The sequence below is a fragment of the Macrosteles quadrilineatus genome, unplaced genomic scaffold, assembly GCF_028750875.1.
Source record: "Macrosteles quadrilineatus isolate MER2022 unplaced genomic scaffold, UCM_ALF_1.0 Scaffold_9__3_contigs__length_116548681, whole genome shotgun sequence".
Lineage (NCBI taxonomy): Eukaryota > Metazoa > Arthropoda > Insecta > Hemiptera > Cicadellidae > Macrosteles > Macrosteles quadrilineatus.
The window spans coordinates 107706253-107718756 of NW_026542602.1; positions in this window are offsets into that span (position 1 = coordinate 107706253).

Consider the following 12504-nt stretch of genomic DNA (forward strand, 5'->3'; position numbering starts at 1 on the left):
GAAGTCTATTGCTATATCAAACTAAAAACAATTTTGTCTGTGGAAAAAATCATATTTAATCGTATCAGTTGTTTTATTACACAATTGAAACTATCATCATGTAGCCATGATCATAGCTTGAAATACACGTAATCCTAGCTTGATCATGAACGATCTAGCGTTTTAACTCCGTATCGTATGTTCACCGGCGGCTCGTTGCGGTTTCAAATTATAATTCTACTTGAAAATTATATTGTAGAAGTAATAAATACTAACAACGAATGAAAGACTTTCCCTTACACCAACTTATTTATTTTAATAATTTAATTAAATATTTTGTTATGTTGTGATTGAAATTACATATATGTAGTATTTTATGCATTTAACCTTGTTTATCAATGTATAAAAAGGTTTGCCCCTATGAATTAATTAGTGATTTTCTCCTGTATATAAGATTCACCCCCCCCCCTATCCCCTACGCTATGCGTCCTTTGCAATAACACTAGACAATAAGACCATTCTAAAATATAATCGTATAACGCGGATACACTGTTGTATCACAGCAAATATCAAATGTTACCAAAACTATAAAAACCATTTATCCGTTTCGTGAATTTAAGTTCTATTTACACCATTTCATTATTTTTGCTTACAATTAAATAGGTACCATTGTTAGGCTATAAACCAACACCATTATTTTTAACATTCCTAATTAACATAAATATAACCGTAATTAGAGCCTCTGATACAAACCATAAATATCTTGAAACAAAACTTTTAAAACCTCCAGAATCTGGTTTAGCCATGCTAATGTCTTGCAAACACTTCGAGGCAGAAACGAACACGAAAGGGAATCGAAGAAATACAAGACCAGGTAAAGCGAGGAGAGGTTGTAGGAGTGGGAGAAGTGGCGCTATCGACTAACAATTACCGCCCCTAGTAGGGGTAATCAAGAGATCCCGTGTCGGGGGGGGAGGGGGGCAAATTGTTTTAACACCCCATCGCCACTAATTTAGCGCACATATGTGAGCCTCGGTGAGGCAACCACAGCGTTTGTATCATTAGTTGCATCGCTGGCTGGCAGGCGCGGGCTAATGGGAGTTCCACAGGGTGAACACATCGGTCCGCTCATGTTTCTTGTTGTTTGGCATGTTAATGTTACCCAGTGTAGTCTGTAGATGTAGTTTACGCAAACTGTGGAAAGTTAATACTATGGAAATGAGAGTTTGGGATACATTATTGTGTAGTACAGTTTTATTTCATGTATCAAAATAATGTTTATAAGAGAAGTTCATACCTCCAACAATGATGACAACTTTAAAACGAAAAGCCCTGAAATTATAGGTTAGACGTCATTAAAAATATCTCTGCTGGACGTTAGTTTTTCCAAAATTATAGGATTAAATACTTTGAACTAGTCTCGGACATTATCTCTAAACTTTTTAGCGGTATAACTAAATGGTAGAACTATTTCATACTTCATGCATATTAAAGTAATTTAGTTGCTAAACATATTTTTTAGAACAACATATTTCCAGATTACAAAATCAGGATGAAGTGACACAGTTCGTTACTTAAAATGCATTAAAGGATCTGGTTTAGTCCTTCACAATGCAAAACAATCATCAACTTTGTGTTTCTCGTATACCAAACTAACTCCTATTTTATATATATTATACTGTAACATGTCTACAAATGAAGAGTCAAAGAGTCCTACAATCCATATTTATCTTTTTTTATGTCAACCAAATAAATTTTATTACTTGAACAATAAGAATAATAATTTACTGTTTTGTTCAAACATTTCAAACCATTTAGCTCGACATTCTTAGGATAGGACGCCATTTTTAGTTAAGATTTCCAACCAATCAAGGTTTTATAACCCTAAAGGTAAACTGAGAGTGCAGAAGACATGAAATGCCAGTTGATTTCTTGAAGCAATAATTTGCAAAATTATATTATGAGTATCAGTTTATTTTCACGTATAAAGTCAAAAATCCGTTTATGCTCGTCTTGCCCCCGATACAGGTTTCTTGGGACCTCACCTAGTGGCTACAGTACAAGCAAAACCTGCACTATCACTTTCTATAATTTCAAATGCTCAGTAACACCTGTACAGTTTTCAGGATAGGAAACTGTTTTGTCTGTTCATTGGTCTGATCCAGCTGGGTTGCTGGGTAGCTTAACTTTAAGGTGTTTGACATCATTAGCTTTGGTCAACATCCTGCACAACCAATATGCCCATAATTGACCACGTTAGGTGTCTCATACCAACCTCCCCACAGTTATGGGGACATTGCAGTTACTGCAAGTGAGGTTTTTTTAACAATCCCAGTTTTGACACGCTTTTTAATGTCACTGCGGCAGCTTGAGTCTTGAGCGAGCAAGAATTTGGTTCACAAAAAATGTATAGAGTATACTTTTGTAACATTAATCCTAATACATATTTTTCTTAGAACAATTATTCAAAAATGTGGAACAATAAGGTCATTGTTCAAAATGATTTCAAGTACAAACAAATGACAAGCATTCACCTCCATCTCCCACGACAACTCACTTAATCATTCGGAAGGCATTGCAAATTGCCATAACTTCCATCACCCTCCATTAAAACCATCAGGGGGAGCTGACGCAAATCTATTTGCAACGCTACGTTTTCCGAATCTTTAAATAAATAGAGTTAGAGGGCTGGTGTGCGACATGTGTACCGATCATCAAATTGCCTCCCTCTCTAATTCCTCTGGGGCTCTGTGAATTAGCAGCTTTCAGAAGCTATCATCATCGCCGCAGGGCCGCGCTAAATGCCACGCTGTCCTTCCCGCCTTCCTGCGCCAACAGAATGCTGATGTCTGTGTTCAGCCTGGGGCGTTGAAATGTGGGGTGGTTCATAAAAAATGGAATGTTTCTGTTTGGAATGAGTTGGTGGATATGGGGTTTCGGTTTTAAGAAATTGTGATTTTATCTGCATTGTATTATACTTTGTCTAGTGTTTAGGGATAGTAATTTGTTTCGTTGTATTTTGGTCTTGGTAATTTGGTTTCCAGTTCTACCAGTGTGTTTTTATCCGTGCTTGTCCATGCACTGTTTTGTGTTTATGACAATAAAAATCTTAAATCTTGAATCTTGAACATGTGGGATAAAATTTTACTGAAATGTCTGGTATATTCGAATGCATGCTACATACAAAATCCCCGTTTCATGGCTGATAGTTTGCTTACAAATTGAATTTAATGGTATTTCTGTATATGTTAAAATAAGTAGTAATTTCTGTTCCTAGTTCAATTTAGAGTGACATTTTAAAACATATGTAGCATTTATGCATTTATGTTGAAGAGTCGCAGCTTAAAATCTGAATGAAGTAATTGAGATTTTACCCAGGGCTAGAGATATACATATCTCTAGCCTACAAACATACATACCTAGTATGTTTGTAAATGTAGATATCTCCTACATATCTAGAGATATGTATATCTCTAGCCCTGGATTTTACCACTGTTAGTGTGAATTTGTCAAATAAACAAACAAACAAGTAAAGAAAACCTCAAATAAACAATAACTACCTTACTTCGTTAACACAATAACACTAAACACCAAGCTAAGACACAAGATAGGTGGATATGTGGTTTAGGCTAACAAGTTTAATGTATAGAAATGTATAGGCATGACATGTCCATTCAAATATATCACTGATATACCAAAATACCAAGAAAAGTAATTAATTATATGAACAAGGATTTATTTACTAGGTGCTTTAACCATACTGACAAAACTAAATGCATTGATGCAACTAAATGAATGTACTAAACTAACGTAAAAATCTGAGTCAAATAGTTAGAATTTAAATTATATTAATAAGTTCATCAAGCAACTACAGTAAAGCAGAATTACAACTTTTCTAAACGCAATTCATTTAGGTACTCGTATGATTCCATTATCCTTTATGGGTATCATTCTCTGTAGTTAAAATCTGTTTCAACAAAGGGAAAATTTAAAGGCTTAAAGTTTAAAACAAAAATAGTTCGCGTTTTCATAAATGAAACAAAAGAGGAATTAAGTAAGTTATCTGTCCCAACTAATAACATCAAAGTCAAACGGTAAAAACTCTTTTTGTTTGAGTTTTCAAATCCGTAATTTCCAAGATATTTAAGGTTTCAGTTAATCCTGTAAAAGCAGATGAGAATTTAATTAAAACTACGGGAAAACTGGCAATGGTTGATGAGATGGGAGCAGGCGGAGGGTGGATTAATCTTCTTAGCGATGGTTAATTATAAGTCACCGTTACATACTTTAGCCTGGCAAAATTATATTACCTAGCGTTCTGTCTGGTATACTTGAAAAAATTGAAGTTAGTTGTCTTTTATTTTAAGATCAATTTAATTCAACTGGTTTCTGTATTTGGTTGGAAATTAAATTTATTATATAATTATTGAATGTGAGACGTTAGATTTTATAAGATAGTACTCATAATTACATATAATATGTATTTAAAATTTCCAGATCAAGTTTTTTTTTTTTTAATATGGATATGTAACTTTCTTGTTTTACTAAATAAATAACGATGTAAAATTTATATATACTACAGTAAGATATTCATCATAATTTTATAAAACCCTTGCAGTTTCACCTCTACAAAATCGAGTTAGAAAAGATGTCACCTTAAAAGTCAACGATTTAAGACATTACCCACTTACTTTGAATAGAATGACAAAATGAGCTTCTCAAGTGGCAAGAAGTGGCAAGTATTGGCGGGGGAGAGCGCGGGTCTTGGAGCTTCAACACTTGCAAAAACCCACAAAGCCCATTTCGAGTAGCTATTATGCGACAAAGGCGGTTTCCTGTCGCTCTATAGACGCCAATTGTCAACCTCTAAGTGGATTTTATATTGAATGTCATAATAACCGAGAAATGCCCAGGTCCGGTTACTTCTCGAGCGATTTTGACAGTTTTCGACGTTTTCGAAGGTGGTCCTCCTTCTCAACTATATTCATAAGTTCGCACGCGCTATTGTAGTCGGATGTGAGCTAATATTTCTCTGTGGGGGAAATATGACACTGATAAAAAATTCGTGTTATCGACTGTTTCAGGTTATACTAGTCGTACACGGAAAATGCGTGTCTCGGATTAAAACGCTCAATTTGAGAAATAAAAAAATGTAGGACATCATCACATGAAACATTACAGTATGTAAAAGACAATTTGATTTTGAAATTAGAGTTTTGTCTGTACATTGCTCAGAATTATATATTTTTTTTTTTGTTTATTAGCGAATTTCCCATATAGGGAATAAGCTATTACCGTAGTACTCATGGTAAGACCTGGACGCGGGACCGATTTTTTTTTCGTTTTGAGGTCCCTAGAGGCCAAAAACACCATCCGTTCAAATTCATATATATATATATATATTTATACATTTATATATTGATATATTTATATATTTATATATATGTGTCCGTTAGCACGATAACTCGAGCAAAAATGATCCGATTTTGATGAAATTTGGTACAAACGTGTAAACCTACGTTTATTCGAACGAGTTCGCGATCCAGCATGATCGGACCATGGGAACGGGGGTTTACTATAGTTGGTTTTATGGGGTAAAAATAGGTTTTTCCCATTTTTGACCCCAAAAACATAAAATTTAGCAATTTCTTTCCAAACCATTTTGTAGAGCTTAAAAAACAAATAATTTAGTATATTGAAGCGTTATTATGCGCCTAATGGTTACGGAGAAAATTTAAAAAAATTGTAAATTTAAAGTTCCCATGTTATTCTTATGGAGAATAAGTAAACTGTTGTAGTTTGCTTGTTTATGAACATATTTTGATCAAATTTGGAAAATGTTTTTATTTCCTACTAACTACTAACATTTACAAAAAAAAACAGTTTTACCCTCCCTGATGCAGCAAACCTAAGTACTTGCTAAACTAATTCTATTTAAATCGGGAAATGTTATATTTTTAAGTAGACATTTCACTATTTCAGTGTAAATCCAATCAGTCAAATGGAAATTCGTTTAGTCTGCAGGTTTGCTGCGGCGGGGGTATTTTTAAGCTCTACACATTAAAGAAGCCGAAACAAGTCCTACTCAATTTATGCCTGTCCGCACGTCTGTCACGGCTCAGAGGGCATTTCACGCGGCCTACTCCAGAGTACCGACCATGAATTGTATTCACAGGATTGGCGAGTGTCTTTAGCGATTGAAATATGGTCTCGCTATTATGGAAATAAAAATAACGGACGATCAAAAACCCAATTTTGTGCGATTTTTTTTAAATTTTCTCTTAATGTTTACTACAAACGTCATTTATGAAAAATTAATAATCTGTTATGAGAACACGTCATCTATGAAATTACGAACAGCTGTTTGGATGAAGATTCTTTTTTCTAGCTGTCACTGATATGTTTGCATTACTGTAAATGTTGTTTACTAATACCTTTGACCAGTATTCAATTAGTCAATGATAATACTAATACCGTTGACTGTTGTATTAATAGTCAAAGCTAGTACTGTGTAACCATTTCCGATCACATTTGTAAGCAAATCCAAAACATAGTTATATTAATAACCTTGTGGCTTACAAGTACAATCCTACTAATATTATAAATGAGAAAGTTTGGATGTATGGATGGATGTATGGATGTATGTTTGTGACAAGTGAACGCGAAAAATACTGGTCGGATTGGGCTGAAATTAGGCATGATGATAGCTCACATTCCCGATTAACATATAGGCATATTCTTATTTCAAAAATCCTTTCGGGCTCCGCCCCAGTGGCCCTTGAGTTTCCCATGTTAACCTTATGAGAAATGGAATTATTGAATCTTAACAGCTGTTTCAATTAAACAAGTTGGTTCTGTTCTATGATGTTAAATAGCATTAAAGTTACAAGGATTACCAACAGGGTGCAGCACTATTATTTCTTTTACATTTATGACAACAGCTAATTTGCAACCAAAAGGTGAGTGAGCGTATCGAACGAACTTCGACCTGGAGACGAGTTAGCGTAGCGAACGAGCTAACCTGAAGGCAAGTGAGCGCAGCGAACGAGATAATCTTGAAAATTAAGAAGTTAAACGGGGCAAAGCCCGTGGGGTACAGCTAGTAATATATAATATGTAACTGTAAATTAATTAAATAAAATTAATACCATCATCCAGTTCGGGAACCAGAGATTCTGTGTGTATCAAGTTGTACTTGAGTTTTGATAACCGGGAAAAAATACCGTGAATCAGTGTTGTAGAGGACTGGAAAACTTACATTTTTTTTAAATCATCGGCGCTAAAAGCCTACAGTCAAGGTTTCCACTCATTAATGAAGTTTCGAATGCTGTTGTGTCACGTAAAAACCCACAACTACACTGGGTGATTACGGATGTTGCTGTGATCTCGGAAGATTTTTGCGATTTCGTTTTTAACGTAACAATCGCTTTTCCAATAATGTCACTTTCGGTTTCGACTCACCGCTATTGCGTTGCTATCGCTGGACCATACCGCCAATAGGCCTGTGGTCCATATTCTATTGGTACGAAGGCCTACCCAATTATCCACAGCCAAATTTTGACGACGACTCTCGGTATTGGTACTTTTCTCAAGAACCAGTTTAATGTTCAGTTAATCATTGGTTATAAAATAGAACAAAAAATATTTATATCCGTGTGACATTTAATTGCAAGGCTTGGCTGGAAACTGTCGTTTTCGAATGTTGTGAGTATTCCTATTATAGGTTTGCAGGCATATCTGGAAAACTTCACACTTAATATGCAATCCATTTGTTGATCTGAATATAATAAGATTTCAACTGACTCTACAAGAACGGGCACACAGTTAGTATATTGTATATAATAAAAAATATTGTATTTAGGTTCTGCAACTTGGTTTTCTTCTGTATTCAAAAAATATTTTTATATTTTAAGACTTAAATACTACTTTCTACCGCATCCAATGCGAATGTTTAACTCGACATTAATTCAGTTAAGTACATTTGACTATATTTTATTTTTATTGTATTTCCTTTAACAGTGCTTAACAAAATGTAATAGGCGTTTGGCTGGAATTTTGATTGTACAGTACATTCGATTTAAATAAACAAAGGCAAGGCTCAGAGATAAATGTTGTAGATCAGATATAGGTGCATGCATGTCTACAATATCAAATTTACTTTAGAAGTACAAGCCACAACTTACTGTGAAAGTGTATGAAGGAAGTGTACGAAATGCTGAATTACATTTCATAAATGATAGGATAGGGTTAGAAAGATTGTAATAACGATGATGGGAGAGGGATGGTAGATGGTTTGATGACTGCCATTTTACCCACAGAGGTGGAAGATTTGGATATGTGCCATGTAATTTCACCTGGAGTGATCAGTGCTTGAAGTGTCGTAGTCGCATTTCAACTGCGGAAAGCTGTGTAGGCTACGAGTGTCATAGTGTCAGTTCAAGTAGCTCTTTACAACGTTGGTTCACCCACAGGTGTAGAAAATATAGAGATAAAGGTGTGGAAGTGTTGGACGAGTGTCATTTCACCTACAGCCACAGATGAAGTGTTGGATGACATTTCATCCGCGTGGAAGCCACTTCGCCACCACTCTGCCGATGATTACAGTTGACGGTGGCGCGCATATCTATGTTTAATACACACAGACAACAGCTCACAACTAAAAGCCGGCGTCGGTAATTACAGGGCCTAATGATAGAGCGCGCTTTGATGTTTCAAACCCCAGCCCTGAAACAAAATGGCGGCTGCCCATTCAATATTCAACACACTCTTGCCTCCCTTTGCGCTGCTCTTTTTGGATTAATTAGCCTGTGTTTAGTGACCTTTTAAAACATCTGCGTGTTCCGTTTACCGCTTACCTGACTTATTTGAATTATTTTAAACTTTTTCCGTGTTTTGAGTTGTTCTTTGGGTTCATCAAACAAATAATTGTTCTTATTTATAGATAATCCTGTTTTCGTTTGTAGTAATTTAAAAGTGAGTGTTATTAAAACTAAAATTATGTTTTGTAAATTATTACAGTTAGGTACAGTGCATCAGTTACCAAACTATCGAACCTAATGCTTACAATTTTTATAATAAAATTGTCTAGTAACAATGTTATGACAGTAGAAATTGCAGTATATTTCTGACAAATATGAGCTTATTGCTAAAACCGATCAGTCTAACACACATGCCTAAAAGTGATTCTATAAATACGGAAACTGCTTTCAGTTTGATCTGTGCTATTTCCTAAAATAAGTTCTATAATGGGTTTAAAAAATCGATCGAATAGTTCATTGTTTTAGCACTGACTAGTCAACTAAACATAGTAATAAAACTAAGGCACATATGTATCCAATAACTGATATTTATAGTTAAAAGTACTTAGAAAAATACTATTGAACATATTACTCTAAACCTAGTAGGTTATTCTTACGCACTGATTTCAAGCTTAGCTATATTGTTTTTTACAAGAGACAAACCCCTCGAAATTGTGGAATTGTGTTTCCACAACTCAATCACATTTCGAGAAAAAAAACTGGACCACATACTTCGTCAAGATTAGCACTCTGATGCTGCATTGCCAATTTTGGAGCACGAGTTACAACAGAATCGCTGTTTCAAGAAGCCCTACTCTCATGGGAGGAGCCCCGTACGACAGCCGAGCTCCGAGCTCTGAGCGCCGGCGAAGCTCAAAGGGTTGCCAGATTTGATTGCCACTGCGGCGACATCAAAGCACCATCGTCTACTGTCTGATCCACATTCAGATTGTCACATTTTGTATTCAGCTCAGGTGAAATGTAAGTCAAGAGTGTCTTTGTGTTTTATTGCGAGAACTTTTTTTATAATTTTTTTGTTTTGTTTTCGTATATTTCGAAGCTAAATGTTGTCTTTATCAAACACATACTTTGGTTACATGAGTATCAAGATTTTATTGTAGTAATATACCCTCTGTGCAGTATTTGCTCAATGACATTGTAAGTCCTATTATTTGGTTTTATACCTAAATGTAAAGATGTAATGGTTAAAAAAGACACTGCTACTGTTGGTATGTAATGCGTATAGGGTCGTAACGGAACCAAGCTGCACGACTTGCAATGCGTGTAATAAAGTTGTCTATAACCTCAGTATCTTGTGTGGTTTTCATATAAATATGACCCCGTTTTGTCTATGTCGAAACATAATGGAACATGTTTGCTCAATGTTACAAAACACCTGCACGTGTGTTTGCGCTCGATGTTTTCTACAATTTATAAAGCATTCTTGTCGTTGCCCAGATCAGCCAAATATAACATTGTAAGTACAATCATGATAATATTTGGGTGTTTAATGTTAGTTTTTCATTCTATTTTTTATTAAACCTTTTTTTTATTTAACAGTAAACGTTTGAATGACTAAACTAGTTAGTTTTATATGTGTATATCAAATGCTTTATATCTTATAATTTATCTTATCTGTCTTATCTACAACCTAACTTTCTACCAAAACACTTTTATATTTATTTATTAATAATTATGAAATTAATTAATGAATGAAGCTTATTAATATAATTAACCAACATTGTTTTATACGTTAAACATAATTTTGTTAGGTTTAGGCTTATGAATGAAAATTTGCATTTCTATTCGGTGCATATCAAATTCACGTAGTTTTTTTTTATTATTGCGTATAAGTTACTGACTTATAAATGTTCAAGAATCGTATGCCTTTCAAGTTACGTAATATACTTGTATTCACCCCTAAACTGTACTTACACGATGAGTTTAATATACGTTAGCAATGGTGTTAATGTCACTAATACTTGCAACCGGAACTGTTTTTGTATTTTTAAGATCCAAACACATAAATACCCTCCTGGCAGTAAACTCAAACTCTAATATCTTTAATTTGTATGGTCACTGCAGGCATCTTAAAACGTCTTCGACACTGTAGCAACAGTGTGACGAAATTAAATTTTATCTGCTTTGCCAAATTTGTCCACATTAGTTTCCACTTCAGGGGAGCGGGCAGTGCATTAAACAGTTTATAGACAGTTTAATGCAATTGGAAAATAAATTATTTTCAAAAAACGCAGTTTTGTGTTTTGGGATGTCTATATCGAATCGGATTCTCAAACCATAGGAGGTAGAGTGACAGATTTTGGAAAAGGTCAAAATTTGTCTTAACAAATTCGAGACAGTTCAAGATAAGCACTTTGATTGTTCATAATTATTTAACAATATAGCTTAATTTTAATTACGTCATAATGAAAGCTTATGGTTATATTAAATTTCCTAACCTGTCTTTCTACTTGTCAATATTGATAACTAGGCGTATAACTAATTAGGTTAGGGTGTCAAATTGTACTTTTTAGTATGTAAAAAGAGTGTGTGAAGCTTTTTGATATAAAATTAAAGTAAGATGTGAACTATTCATCCAAGATCTATGTGGACTGCTACCTTCAATGCATTGGCATTTTTATATCGTAAGGTATATCGTTAATTTTTTTTTTTTTTTTTTTTTTTGTAACTTAACACAGTCGTGCTATGGAATTTATCTGATATTCGATTAGATGTAAAATAAATAAAGTTATTTAGAATTCACTTATCAACCATAATGACTTGCAGTCCTAAATTGTGTTAAAATTAATTTATTTTAATCCAAGTCAGTGATTTTTTCTTAAGTGTAATATTTTAGAAACTTTAATCAATTATTGTTTTAGATTAAATTAATCAGTTTATGTATATTCCTTTGCCTATTGTAGTGTTTTTACTCTATACATTACAATAACACCTATCATTATCGTTGAGTCTATAGTCAACACAATTACTCAAAAAAGGAACATTCCATTGTATTTGAGCTATTTGACACCATATTAATGTTTATAACTTATTTTTAAATGTAGTTTCCATATTACCAATCTATTTATAATTTAAGATTGGAATGCAGCTTGGCGTATTTATTTTTCCAAATATGTGTGACGGATGAGTGTACATTCAGATGTCTTGAAGAGCTGTGGTACTGACTAAGAAGCCTACTGTTTTAGTTTCGAACCATCAACTCCTTTTCCTACTATCATCCGTAATGATCGAACAGGTGACTTCCTTAAACTCAACTAGCATTTATAGAGAACTAGCAGAGTACCCGTCCTTCGTACGGGGTTGGCAAATAAGTATAAAATGCTTATTGCTGTTATACTCGATCTTTGCTTTTGCAATGTGAGAAGACACGGTTTAAGAAAATTTGCTTCCTCAAATTTACGGTATGCTATAGTATTATACATAGCCTATACCACTACCATAGCCATAATGTTCTACCACTTCACCTACACAATAGAGAAAGATAGATTATTAAAAATTCACAAAAAATCACAAATTATTCATGAAATTAAAAACATAACCATGCTGTAAACAATCCTACTTTGACAGTTCTCATTGCATATCACAGTGTTTTGTTGCTGCTTAGTTCAAATTAGCTGATTTCATAAAAAAAGAAAAAAATAATAGTGCTGCACCCTGTTGGTAAATCTTATCAATTTTTAATTGCATTTCATAGAACCAACTCTTT